Raw genomic sequence first — 12,870 nt, 5'->3', positions numbered from 1 at the left:
CAGGGAGTTGGCCAGCCAGATACAGAACATGTTGTGATTTGAAGGCTGTTTCCTGAGGCATGAATCATGGGTTTTCTTGGCAGCAAAAGGCTTTTGGGCTAGCAGAGAAGCTGGAGTTGTTAATGAAGAGTTCATGAGACCTAGTAGTACAAGAGAGGACTGAGAGTGATAATTTACAGGCTTCTTCACCTGAGATTGGCTCAAGATTGGAATTGGCTTAAGCTGCAAAAGGAATTCATTAGTGGATTTCACCCCAGAGACTTGAGGTGATGCAGGCAGAGGAAATTAATTGAGAATAGAAAAGGAGATTAAAAAGGAAGTTCTTTAGTCGTATGACCTGTGATTGAACGTAAGAAGAAAGCTGAAGCATCATTCAATACATTAGTCATGTTGCAATAGTTTTACTCTTTGCTATATTTATGATGTGATAGAGGTGAACATGACAAAGTCCTGCTCATGTTGAACTTAAAATGCAATGAGGAAGACATCACTGAATGAGAAATTTTGAGGGCTGTTAGTCTTACAAAAGAGGTAATAGGTAGTGCTAGAGGAATATACAATGGAAGGAACTCTTCTGGACTCAGGTTCTGGGAGGCCTCCCTGGTAAAATGATGAAACTGAAAGCTGAGATGTTAAGATGCAAAACATGAAGGACAAATATTGTATACAAAATGATTAGCTAGTGGAAAGCCCCAGAGTTGATAGAATTTGAAGTTTCCAGGCAAGTGAAAGAAAACCAAATTGGATCTGGAGTTGCAGGGAAAGAATATGTTATTCTCTGAGACTGAAGAAAAGGAAGGAAACCAGGTCTTGGATGGCCTACTATACCATGATAACATACCAGTTTAAGGGCAAGGAAGCATGTGAAGTGTCTTTAGCAAAAGAATTACATGCTTAGATTAAATTTTTTATTCTTTTACTGAAGTGTAGATAATAGGATTTTAAGTGGGAAGATCACATAGGTGACAATGTTCTCTTCCAAAAATGACATAGGTAGGCTTAGACAGGAATAGTGGTGTTACAGATGAAAATAAAGGCACATATGTAAGGCTTTTTGGAAGGTAGAATAAGACTTGATGATTTATTGATTTTGGGGTACTATGGAGAAAGAAATCTATTATTTTCCCCAGATTTTGGGTTGTGTAACTAGGTAACTAGTTGGTACAAATTATTGTGACTGAGAACACTGAAAGAAGAGTAGGTTTGAAAAGAGGAAGACTAGTTTAGTTGCAGACTTGTTGAGTGGAAGATCTTGTGTGGCATCCAGGAAAGTAGGAGGTTAGATCTGTGGATCAGGAACTCAAGAAATAGTACCAGGGTCAGGTGCAATGGCTTGTCCCTGTATTCTCAGCTACTTGGGAGGCTGAAGCAGGCAGATTGCTTGAGGTCAGGAGTTTGAGACCAGCCTCAGCAACATAGTGAGACCCTGCCCCTTAAAAAAGAAAGAAAGAATGAAAGAAAGAAAAGGAGGAAGAAAGAAAGAAAGAAAGAAAGAAAGAAAGAAAGAAAGAAAGAAAGAAAGAAAGAAAGAAAAATACAAGGTTTGAGAGCCCCTAGTGTTTAGATGGTAATTAAAGCTGTGGGAATGGGTGATACGTAGGGATAGAATCTAAGTGAAAACAGGCCAAAGATCAGATTATGGGCAATAGGTTGATTGGTGGTTAAGCAGATGAGGAACACTCAGCAAATGACAGAGGGAAGGACTTGCCCAAGAGGTAGGAGAAAAAGCCAGGAAGCTGTGGTGTTCCAGAAGCCCGGTAGAGTATTTGAAGATGGGGGAGATTAGCAGCAATTAAGAGAAGAAATTCCCATTCATATGAGTGATAAAGCAATTAAGTAGAATAACTTAGGAAGGTTCTTGGAGAATCACAGGACAAAATAGCATAGGTACCGGTTTCTCTTAATTGAGCTATTATAATTTACAAAGCAGTAGAAACAAATACATGAAAAAAGTATGTGTAACTTCAATAGAGTTTTTATTTCAAATGCAGAAATCTTCAATGAAATTGAATATGCCTCACCATTTCTAGCTTTATTCTTATCCCAAAATATCAACCACAGATGCATAAGCTCCAGGGAATCTTTTGCCTGACTAGAAAACCTTATTTAAGAAACCAGTACCTCTAAACACATACCCTTGGGCGATTAGTCTCCTGTGAAACAACTGTTATTTCTACACATCTTTTTAGAATAAACTTGGATGATTGACTTTTGGAATGTTCTCATTTTTAGAATAATAGAGATGCAGGAAAAAGTGAAAATGCTCTGTCTGTATCTATTTAAAGTATTGACAGCATTAAAGAAATTTATTCTCTTCCTGCAATCACTCAAATCTGAGCACAAAACTGAACTAGCATCGTAAACTGACAAAGCTCAAGGTAAAGTCAAATCTCAGTTCAGGGCTTTGCACAGGTATTACATAGTTGTTTTTGTTTCTTATTCTAATTTAAACAGAAATTAAAATGGAAATTTTAAAAATATACTTTATTAATTTATAATTTACCTAAGTTCACATTTTATTTATTCCATCTATATGCTTACTATGAGATAAATTTATTATGTTTTGAAGCTGAAAGTAATTACAATTAGCATGTCTCAGAAAATGTCATTCAGGAAATAGTATTTGAATGTCAAGTTTACTCCTGCAAATCAGCTTGGTTTTGTATTCTTATCTCTCTTCTCAATGGAAGTATATGAAATTAATCTCTTCTCTGTGGTGGCAAGTTAAAGATACCTCTGACTTAATCAATTTCTACATGGCACCTTTGCTAAACTATCTCCCAAAATAGTAGTTCTTATCACAATAATGCTGGTAGCCATGTGACTTTCAGTGTTCTTGGTGAGACTGAATCATCTTGCACTCTGGATATGCACCATTTATTATGACATCCTGCTAGAACCTGCAATCCATTTTCCCAGTCTTTCCATGGAGACGTTCGTGTCTTTGTTTCTTAATGTGTAGATCCTAGACAGTGGTGATAGCAAAAGGAACAATGAACAAATATTAATCATGTGTTGTTTTAGGCAAAGGCTACACATAGAGAAATATACATGGCATAAAAAAAAAAATCCCTACTGTGATGTGATCTAACATGACACAAATGCTTTAGATAAGTCTCCTGAAGAAGGATTCTAGACGGTTACCAAAATGAAAATATAGGATATTATTAATAAGAAACAGGTAGCTATGGATATAAGCCCACTGTTAGCAGTGACTACAACCTCTAGTTTGTAAGTGTCTACACAAGCAAGTTTCATGACATAAGGAAAATCACAGTGAAAACTATCTACTCTATTAGGGCCACAAAAAGGCAAGTTTATGGCAAAAACAAACTGAGATACAGCATGGATTATCCTGACTATCCAGGATGCCTCCAACAAAGGAAACACACATTTTGGGGTTCATTGTGGTCAGGTAATGGGGAGGCTTACAGATTGGCAGTGTACCTGCTCTATGCCATGGTTATGAGCAGCACCATCTCAATTTTTACGCATGACACAAATGAAAAATATCTGTATCATGCATCTTGGAAAAGAAATGATGCTGCAGTTAGTGAAAAAGTCAGAACTGTAGAAGACCCAGATCAAGAAGATAAATGTTGGCCAGTAGGCAGTACCTGGGGAATTTAAATGAGAGTCAATAATTACTGTGAACACAATGAAGAGATTTTCCAGGATAATTCCCATGTAGAACACAGAGAAGAACCAAAAAAGAAAAAGATGCATCTCCCAAGAGCTTGAAAGTCCAATCAATACAAATTTAGATACCGCAGAATTATTTACTCTATCCATTGGCCATTGACTCAGTCAGTAGAGAAGAAGCTTTAGTATTCTGAAGGAAGAAAGTGAGGAAGAATTGAGAAATACAAATGCTACACGTTGAAGTGTTGTTTGACCATAAATGATTTTGTGGGAAATATGTGGCAAGTGCTGAAATATGAAGATAGAAAACACACAAAGAGAGAAAATGAAAGAAAGATAAATGAATTGGGGAAATGCGGTGATCGTAAGTTATTTATTAATTTATTAATAAATCATGTGATCATAAGTTATTTATTAATAACAATTAGATCATAAGTTATTAATAACAATTAGACAAGAACAGCAAAGAAAAAAGTCATGTGTGAATATGGCAGGTGGAGTGAAGGATTAGAGGCGCAAAGAATATAATTTCCGTAACAGAGTACTTCTTTACCATGCGTATCGTGCGGTAATTATGGCTGCTTCAGGCTTATTCACCCATGTTCAACACAACATCGTCCACGTAAGAAATAGTCACCCGTATTTGAAATGTTAATACCCTTAATTGTATTTATCTGCATATACCCTTAGAGGAGGTACTCTCTGATCGATGTTTTTTTTGTTTTTTAGATGGAGTCTCGCTGGGTCCCCCAGGCTGGAGTGCGGTGGCGCGATCTCGGCTCACTGCAAGCTCCGCCTCCCGGGTTCGCGCCCTTCTCCTGCCTCGGCCTCCCCAGCAGCTGGGACCGCAGGCGCCCGCCACCGTGCCCGGCTAATTTTTTGTATTTTCAGTAGAGACGGGGTTTCACCGTGTTGGCCAGGATGGTCTCGATCTCCTGACCTCGTGATCCGCCCGCCTCGGCCGCCCAAAGTGCTGGGATGACAGGCGCGAGCCACCGCGCCCGGCCTCTGATCCATCTTTTACTTCACACAATCTCAGGCATTAATCACACACTTAAGAGTGACTGGCCAATGAGGGAAAGAGCAATTAATCTCAGAGGTACAGTAGCATAAAATGCAAAGACTTACTCTTCTGCTGGTTTTCCAATACGTGTGATTCCAGCCAATCACTTGTTGACTTGTTGGAGGATTAAGACTCACTTTAAGTAAAGTGAAACTCAACCCCCACAAAAAAGAGTATCTGAAACTCAGAGAGAGGGCTTTTCCATGCTTTGTTAGGAATCAGAGTTGGTGCTTTTGAGAGTTCTGCTCTAGGATTAATACCTTTGACAATTTGAATATGAAGTTGGGAAATAATGGTGTCTTTACTAAAACAAAATATTGAATCATGATACACTAAAAGCACGTAAAAACTACAGGCCCACAGAGCCACAGAGATAAAGGTCACGATAGCTGGTCATCAAATATTTGAACTTTGTCCCATTAAGATGTTTTTAAAGGTCAGTAAAATTGATACCAACTACACTTTAGAGAGAACATCTGTTATTATCACTACTTGTAAGTAGAAAGTTTGAAGATATCTATCCATAACATATTTGGATCCATTCATTATGTGATCTAAAGTGAAAAATTAGAAGTACATTTAAGAGTGACATATGAGAAAATCATTAAATAATGCAGAAAGGGGTAATTAAGATTCATACCAAAATGAACGTAGCCATTATAGATGATACAGATTTAGGTTTGTTGACAAGTCCAGTAAATTGTTAATGACAAAAGTTGGTTACAAAAGGATATGTCTTATGTAGTAGACTCTTTACTTGAATACACTGTAAAATATGTAAGTATATACATCAGCATCTCCAGAGAACCACTTTGGATAATGGCATTTTAGGTAACCTTAATATTAAAAAGGTTGACCATCTATATTTTGTTATTTTCTATATTGTTATTTTTCTTTTATGAGAAGGAAATGAAAGGAAAGCAATAGGAGAGAAAGAAGAGCAAGGAAAGGAAAGGAAAAAGAAAAAGAATACTGTGAGATTTATGGAGGGAGTGAAATTTTCTCTCTCTCCCTCTTACACACACACACACACACACACACACACCAGTTAGAGACAGATGTTTTGTGGCATTAGTTTCATAATTTTATTATCCTTTGTTAAATCACCATTCTCAATTAGTGAGTGACAGTTATTGGGTGCATTATGAAAAAATGCCCGGGTTTTCCATGCCAAATTTTAACCAGAATTCTACATGCTAATTTGTTTAGAAAAAAATGAATGAATTTTGAGTTAGGGAATATAAATGATAACTGGATGGCATTTTACAGAATCCTTGGGTGTCCCAGTTATTTAGAACAGTGAGTCATACACTGAAAACAATAGGAAAACACTCTTATAAGCCATACCTTCATTTTGCCAATTAAATTTTATTATTAAATAATTTTTCCTATGTTTTCTAAAAGAGATAAGACTGAATGAAACAATCATCCAAAAGAGAAAAGCTAGAATTGTGTAGTGGCATCAGGCTTACTAGTAACTCTAAATACTACTATGTCCTGGCGATTAACCTGTTTATAGAGGATTCTATCTTTTGTTCAAGACTTATCAGGAGTTGGTTCTAACATTCAGTTAGTTTGCCCTGAAATACTGAATTCATGCTCAGAGCAGTGAGAAAAGAGTGTATTCAAATAAGTTGAAAGAGAAAACATTTAGTGTTTTGTTTGTTTTGCTTTTTTAGAAAACATTAAAGAATCAGGAATCCTCCTAAGGGAGAGTACCTTAAGAGTTGGTTGCTATCCTTGCTGGATATCTTGGCTTTAACACTAATAAGTGGGTAACCTTTTCAAACAGATAATGTAGAAAATCAGATAGAATGTGTGTCTCCTGACTTCAGTGATTGAAGATTCTCTCTGCCCTAAGGAACTAAGGGAAATCGTAACTTTTCTGAGACCAAAAACACAGACAATAATACTTAAAATTAATCTCACCAGTGCCTTGTTAACTGATGCATCATATGCATGGATTTTTCTTTTTTTTCTTTTTTTTTTTTTTGACTTTTATTTTAGGTTCGGGGGTACATGTGAAGGTCTGTTACATAGGTAAACTCATGTCCTGGGGGTTCGTTGTACAGATTATTTCATCCCCCAGGTAGCGCCCAGTAGTCAATAGTTATCTTTTCTGCTCCTCTCCCTCTTCCCATCGTCCTCAAGTAGACCCCAATGCCTGTTGTTTCCTTCTTTGTGTTTATAAGTTCTCATCATTTATCTCACACTCATAAGTGAGAACATGTGGTATTTGGATTTCTGTTCCTGCGTTAGTTTGCTAAGGATAATAGCCTCCAGCTCCATCCATGTTCCTGTCAAAGACATGATCTTGTTCTTTTTTATGGCTGCATAGTAATCCACGGTGTATCTGTACCACACTTTCTTTATCCAGTCTGTTACTGATGGGCATTTAAGTTGATTCCATGTCTCTGCTATTGTGAGCAGTGCTGCAATGAACATTCTCATGCATGCGTCTTTATGGTAGAACGATTTATATTCTTCTGGGTATATACCCACTAATGGAATTGCTGGGTTGAATGATAGTTCTGTTTTTGGCTTTTTGAGGAATCGCCATCCCATACTGCTTTCCACAATGGTTGAAATAATTTACAGTCCCACCAACAGTGTATAAGTGTTCCCTTTTCTCTGCAACCTCACCAGTATCTGTTATTTTTGACTTTTTAATAATAGCCATTCTGCCTGGTGTGAGATGATATCTCAACATGGTTTTGATTTGCATTTCTCTAATGCTCAGTATATTGAGCTTTTTTTTCATATGCTTGTTAACCATATGTGTATCTTCTTTTGAGAGTGTCTATTCATGTTCTTTGCCCACTTTTTAATGGGGTTGTTTTTGTCTTGTAAATTTAAGTTCCTTATAGCTGCCAGATATTAGATTTTTGTCAGACTTATAGTTTGCAAATATTTTCTCCCATTCTGTAGGTTGTCTGTTTACTTTGTTGTTAGCTTCTTTTGCTGTGCAGAAGCTATTGTTTTATTAGATTCCACTTCTCAATTTTTGCTTTTGTTGTGATTGGTTTTCGTGTCTTTCTTATGAAATCTTTGCCCATTCCTATGTCCAGGATGGTGTTGCCTAAGTTTTAGCTCTATTCATAACTACCTTAGTTCATTGTGATAGAGGCCCTTTTCAGAACTGATAGACGCAATTTCATTAAACCATTTTCATTCTGATAATTACCCCTTTAATTCTTGGCCCAGGCATTGACTAACATTATCAAATGCTTTATCAAATATGGCATACAGAGGGAATGGCCCCAGCATTCTCTATATGAGGACAGAAAATCACTTCCCCCCACTTTCCATTAGGAAAATGGATGCACACGATGTGAACATGTTTGGTCTCCGCAGTGGGAAATGTGACATATCATATGACATAAGGAAGGTGACAAGAGATAACAGATCCTTATAATACTAATTCTCCAAAGAGAGATAGTACAAATGTCAATCCGTTTAGAAATCTCTCCTTTAATGGGCGTAATATAATTTAGTGATTAAGATTGTAAGAATAATGCTGTGAGGATTGAAATAATTGGAGATAGGAGGAAAACAGAAAAGTGGAAGAGATAGAAGGTGGAAGGGAAATGTAAGAAGAAAGAGATTGCCTTGACATTGCTAAACATTGGGAGCATTTTTCTGACCTACCTGTTCTGTTCCAGGGTGTGCAGTAGTAACACTGGGAAACTGATAATTTTGATTTCTGCTTTCTAGTATAATCAGCTCCAAGACAAACGTATATATACATTTTCTTCCCAATGATTAACGGAGTTAATTAGTACCACTAGATGTTAGTGACCCATTGATGCTTCTTAGATCCTTGTAACCAGGCCTCCATTGATTTCTCTTGGGAACCAGGTCTATGAGTCATATTAATTTTCTCAAGAGAAAAAATATCAGAAGTTACTTGGTGATGGAAAGTAAGGAAAAAAAGAAAAATGCAGGAAATATGTTCCGTCTAGGACAGGAAAGTGATACCATGAGCTTACTTAGATTAACTGAGTTGAGGGAAACTAAGATGTCATCCACAATTGTTGAAGATGCCCTCATTCATGGTGTGGGGGGCAGTGAGCTCAATGTGTGTCAAGATATTCTTTTAGAAACAAGGAAGAGAGCTTTAATGCAATGATGATATTCGTATAACTATTCTTGATTCCTTCCCATTCAACACTTTTTTTTTTACTTCATTGGATAGGGATGACTGAAACCAACACTTTTATCATCTGTTAACTATTCCAAAATTTATCATTCAACACTGAAAATGTGTTGTATAAATGAATGAATGTATGTCTTCGTGTAACCATTCTTTCCTTAAAACATACTGAGTTCTGACTAAATGTAAGGGACATGGAGCCATGCTTAACTGTTGAGCAAAATAAAAGGGCTCAAAAGTGTTTCTCTAGATCTGGAGGTGGCAAATTTGACTCATGGGACAAATCTTTTGTAAATAAAGTTTCACTGGAACCCGGTCACACTCGTTTGTTTCTGTATTGTCTGTTGACAGTTTTTATGCTACAATAAAAGAGTTGAGTAGTTATGACAGACACTCTAGGGCCTGTAGAGTCTATGATATTTACTTTTGGCCTTTTACGGAAGAAGTTTACTGACCTTATCCTAGATCAAGGAAGTTTGGCAGAGGAAGAGGGTATGGTAGAAGCACCATCCATATCTATCTTCATCATCTTCATATATAGTTGGGAGTAAAGATGCAGATGAAAGTTGAGAAGGTAAGGTTCTTGAAGTCCTGTAAACCCTGCCTCCAGACACATTGTCTGGAATCAGGATGTCTACATGATTGCAGGGCTAATGTAAACTGAATTTGTGAGGACTTTGGTTAAAAGAATTGTTAAGAATTTCAAGGCAGAAACAGAGCATTAAAAAAAGTGTAGGATCCTTTTAAGTGTGGGATCTTGTTCAACTGCACAGGACACACACTTGTGAAGCTGGGGTTGTCTGCAATAATGCTAAGAATCTTAAAGTGTTGAATTAGAAGTTAATACAACTGGGCAAACCGCTCAGGTCCCCTTCCACACTGTGGAAGCTTTGTTCTTTCACTCTTCACAATAAATCTTGCTGCTGCTCAAAAAAAGAAATAGTTAATACAACTTTGAGCACTCAGTACATAAAGTTTCCTTTCCAGTTGCCGAAGGAATTTATAATGGCCCGTACCCTGTATATTAACACATGAATGAGAGAAATGAGTGCATGAATATTTTGAACAGCGTGACTTAAGTGAGGTACGAACCTCAAAAAGAGGTTTTTTAAAAATTTTAAATTTTAACTGCTATATTTCTTTTTGATAACAAGTTATATATCTTTATGGTGTGTAATGTGATGTTTTGATACATATGTATATTTATCGTGAAACAGTGACCACAATCAAGCTAATTAACATAATTCATCATCTGACATAATTATCTTAGTCATTGCTTTGCAGAGTATGAGTGTCTGTTTCCTCACAGGCTCATCCATGATATATTATTATTTATGAAAACACAATAGCAATGCTATATTTTAAAATTTACATTTCTTTGATAAAAAGTGAGTTTGAATATTCTTCATATGTTTATTTTTTATTTGGATTTCTTGTTTTGTCCATAGTCTTTATATGCTTATTTTAAATTTGGTTTAAATTATATTTAACAACCATTTTCCCACATTTGTTTTTACTTTAATGAATTAATTCTTCTGTATAATTTTTTTACACAGGGAAGCAGAGGTCGCAGTGAGCCGAGATCATGCCATTGTGACAGGAGAGAAACTCTGTCTCAAAAAAAAGTTATATGTTTACAACAGGTGCATTCCTCCTCTTGCTTTCTGAAGACGCCCTGCTATGTAGCTGAGTAGTCGCTAATAAACTATCTTAACTTCACTATACTCTGTGACTTGCCAAAAGGTCTTTCCCATGTGAAATCCAAAAACCTGTTCTTGGGGTCTAGGACAAGACCCATTTTATAATGACAAAACTATACAAATTCTAGAGGAAAACATGGAAAGAAAGCTATGTGACCTTGGGTTTGGCCATGAGTTTTAATACGACACTATCAGAGGCATTTGAACCCCTCCTCTATATGAACTCCAGGGTGGTTTATGTTCCACTGGCTAAGAGAAAGTTTTCTTCAAAAATGTGACATGATTTGAGGTCAAACATTAATATCAAGTAAACTCAAAAGATTGAGAAGCTAGCATTAGTTCTGGGAAAACCAGAAGTGTGCCTTTTTTGGAAATAATCATTGGTAGCACAAACTTAAGAATCTCCAAAGGAAATAAAAATGAGTTATTAACTTACAGTTTTCACCAATTAAGATATAAATGAAGCTAATGAAATCCGGAAATACAATTTCACTGTTTTTAATGTTCATTAAAAAAAAATCCTTATCAAATAGCCCCAGTAAGTCACCAATTAAGTCTTTACTACTTAAAAGCAAAATCCACCTATGTCCTGAACACTATCCACTTTACAAGCCTCATTATATGTACTGGAGACAAAATTCAGAAATAAATAAATATATATGTACATATATACAAATATATTTCAAATTAAAAAATACTTTTAGAGAGTGGTATGTATTACATTTAGAAATTAATAACGAAGTGAAGTACGGGATGTCATCCACAGCTGTCCCAAAGGTACCGAATTTATAAATCATCTCAGGTGCGGAGCAGGACAGGTTGAAAATAAGAATGACATGAACCCGCGCGGAACAGCTGCCGGCGCGGTGTCCAGGGCAGCACCCCGCCCAGTCCCGCCCCTCCAGCCCTGGGCCCGACCCCTACTACGCCTCTGCCTCGACGCGAACGCGGAGCCCGAGCGCGCGTCACGCCGTGTGGGGCCGAAGAGGCTGCCAACCAGAGGCGGAGTGCGGGCTCGCGAGGGTCCCCACCCCACTCTCGCTCTCGCCAGCACCTACCGACTCGCGTCCCCGCCGCGCGCCGACTCGGGAGCAGCACCGCCCCCGGCACAGGAGCCTCACGCGCCTCTTACCTCACAGGAAGTTGGGTGGAAGCAGCGCGGACCCACGGCGGCGCACCGAACGCACTCCAACGGAACCCGATGCAGACACGCGCTTTCAACCGGCGAAGACACCGGCAGGGCCAGAAACGCGCGCAGCTGGCGCGGGAGGTCAGTAAGCTCCCCGCCCCGGCCCTCCGGCCCCCCGGCCCGGGACCCCGCCCAGTCCCGGCCCCTCCAGCCCTGGGCCCGACCCCTACTACGCCTCTGCCTCGACGCGAACGCGGAGCCCGAGCGCGCGTCACGCCGTGTGGGGCCGAAGAGGCTGCCACCCAGAGGCGGAGTGCGGGCTCGCGAGGGTCCCCACCCCACTCTCGCTCTCGCCAGCACCTACCGACTCGCGTCCCCGCCGCGCGCCGACTTGGGAGCAGCACCGCCCCCTGGCACAGGAGCCTCACGCGCCTCTTACCTCACAGGAAGTTGGGTGGAAGCAGCGCGGACCCACGGCGGCGCACCGAACGCACTCCAACGGAACCCGACGCAGACACGCGCTTTCAACCGGCGAAGACACCGGCAGAGCCAGAAACGCGCGCAGCTGGCGCGGGAGGTCAGTAAGCTCCCCGCCCCGGCCCCAGCCCGGCCCCCCGGCCCGGGACCCCCGGCCAGAAACGCGCGTAGCTGGCGCGGGAGGTCAGTAAGCTCCCCGCCCCGGCCCCCCCCGCCGGCCCCCCGGCCCGGCACCCTGGCCCCGGCCCCGGCCCCCCGGCCAGAAACGCGCGCAGCGGGCGCGGGAGGTCAGTAAGCTCCCCGCCCCGGCCCCGGCCTGGTCCCCCGGCCCCCCGGCCAGAAACGCACGCAGCGGGCGCGGGAGGTCAGTAAGCTCCCCGCCCCGGCCCCGGCCCGGTCCCCCGGCCCCCCGGCCAGAAACGCGCGCAGCGGGCGCGGGAGGTCAGTAAGCTCCCCGCCCCGGCCCCGGCCCGGCCCCCCGGCCAGAAACGCGCGCAGCGGGCGCGGGAGGTCAGTAAGCTCCCCGCCCCGGCCCCGGCCCGGTCCCCCGGCCCCCCGGCCAGAAACGCGCGCAGCGGGCGCGGGAGGTCAGTAAGCTCCCCGCCCCGGCCCCGGCCCGGTCCCCCGGCCCCCCGGCCAGAAACGCGCGCAGCGGGCGCGGGAGGTCAGTAAGCTCCCCGCCCCGGCCCCGGCCCCGGCCCGGCCC

The 12,870-nt window shown here is 41.1% G+C and overlaps 1 long non-coding RNA gene across 1 annotated transcript in view; it reads right to left on the bottom strand.

Annotated features, from left to right (window-relative positions):
• The window catches only part of LOC134758394 (uncharacterized), a 61,134-nt gene extending 49,309 nt beyond the window's left edge, over positions 1-11,825 (bottom strand). The window contains exon 1 of the long non-coding RNA XR_010133582.1: positions 11,691-11,825. This is a non-coding gene — a long non-coding RNA (uncharacterized lncRNA). The remainder of the gene's footprint in view (positions 1-11,690) is intronic.
• Positions 11,826-12,870: the final 1,045 nt, after the last annotated feature.

This window comes from Gorilla gorilla, chromosome 3 (assembly GCF_029281585.2).
Source record: "Gorilla gorilla gorilla isolate KB3781 chromosome 3, NHGRI_mGorGor1-v2.1_pri, whole genome shotgun sequence".
Classification (NCBI taxonomy): domain Eukaryota; kingdom Metazoa; phylum Chordata; class Mammalia; order Primates; family Hominidae; genus Gorilla; species Gorilla gorilla.
Note: the sequence above shows the minus strand (reverse complement) of the source record. Positions and strands in the feature narration are given on the sequence as shown.